This window comes from Poecilia reticulata, linkage group LG20 (genome assembly GCF_000633615.1).
Source record: "Poecilia reticulata strain Guanapo linkage group LG20, Guppy_female_1.0+MT, whole genome shotgun sequence".
Classification (NCBI taxonomy): domain Eukaryota; kingdom Metazoa; phylum Chordata; class Actinopteri; order Cyprinodontiformes; family Poeciliidae; genus Poecilia; species Poecilia reticulata.
In genome coordinates, this window is record NC_024350.1 from 24,950,441 (window position 1) to 24,952,006 (window position 1,566).

Genomic DNA, 1,566 nt, shown 5'->3' on the forward strand with positions numbered 1-1,566 from the left:
GCTAACAGCTAGAAGGTACAGCTAGCAGCCACAGCTAACAGCTAGAAGGTACAGCTAGCAGCCACAGCTAACAGCTAGAAGGTACAGCTAGCAGCTAGAAGGTACAGCTAGCAGCTAGCTCCTCACTAGCAACTCTGACCAGCCTGCGTTGCTCCGCCTACCCTTTGGACTGAACCATTGTTCTAATAATGGCTCTTATTTTTTTCTGAGATAAATGGCAGATTCATTTTGTTTTTTTGTTTCTTTTGCCTTTTAATATTATTTAAATGCAAACGTGTCTTAAATAATTTTTTGGTGGGGGAGGGGTTGGGAGACAATTCCAGACTTTTCTGTATGATTCTGCATAACTATAATGTAAATCAGTGCTCATTATGTGAAATAAAGGATTTTAATAAATCTGGATTGTATGTGAACATCTTTCCTCCACTGAGAACAATCACAACATTTAAAACTACATCTACTCACCTGAGCAGGTGTGAGGCTGCAGACATCCTGACAGCCACCAGGGGGCGGCGGTCCTCACTAACCACCCGGAGCTCAAGATTCCTGCAACTAAAACTAATAACAGAGAAGAAGAAGAAGCTCAACTTCCTCCTTCAGTAAGTCACTAATTTCTATAAAAGCTTTGACTCCTTCAGGCTCAAAACCTGAAAACTGCAGCTGGACACAAAATGGTTAATAAAAACACCGAACTGTAATAAAATGGTCATGTTTGTGGTTATTATAATCCAGGATGTGGATGTTTGCACTAAACTCTTCCCAACAGGATGAAACAATCTGAAGCCGCTGACCAGCAGGGGGCAGACATGAGCCGACCAAACCATCAGATTAGCCGTTTAACCGAATTAAAAAGCTTCATTCTGACCACTTGGACGTTAACAAAGCAGATATTTAAAACACCGAGGCGCTTTTTGCACATTATTCCAACAAAAACGGCACAAATTAGCCTAATTTAGCTAATTAGCATTAGCATGTTTAGCTTCAGGGGAGACGCGGCTAAATTAGCGTCTAGGGGAAAACAATTCAAAATATTAACAGCTTGTTTTGATCTGAGGAGGGTCTGAAGCAGCTGGAATGTTAAGATGGGCTACATTAACTTTTATTATGTTTAATAAACGTACATGAGTCCCGCTGGCTTCTTCTCCGACACGAACAGATCCGGGTTCGGGTAATTCTCCTACACTGCCCCCGTCTGGCGGTTCACAGAACAGCATCTCTTCCCATTATATTTTTGCGACTTGAAATCCGTTTAATATTTCTTAAGCAGATCATTGGGACATATTTAAAGTATTTAACCCAATAACACAAAAACATTTTCATCAAATCACTTAATCTAGAGGATTAGGACCACATTAGAGAAAACATCCAGCCGATACGTCTTATTCTGCCATGTTTGTGGCTTTCAGCCTCTGGGTGACGTCTTTAGGTGGCCTCCATCTTCCACTGGACGTTTTGACCCTTAACCCCAACAGCCTCCAGTCACTGCTGGTCCTCTGTTGGTCTCCAGCTGAGCTCCTCCTCCTGCTGCCTCCCCCAACCTGCGGACAGCAGTCTGCCGCTCCTGCC

General features: G+C 43.0%; 1 long non-coding RNA gene across 1 annotated transcript in view; it reads left to right on the forward strand.

Moving 5' to 3' along the window:
• Window positions 1-402, forward strand: part of LOC108165695 (uncharacterized) — a 1,533-nt gene extending 1,131 nt beyond the window's left edge. The window contains exon 2 of the long non-coding RNA XR_001776019.1: window positions 16-402. This is a non-coding gene — a long non-coding RNA (uncharacterized LOC108165695). The remainder of the gene's footprint in view (window positions 1-15) is intronic.
• The last annotated feature ends 1,164 nt before the right edge of the window (window positions 403-1,566 follow it).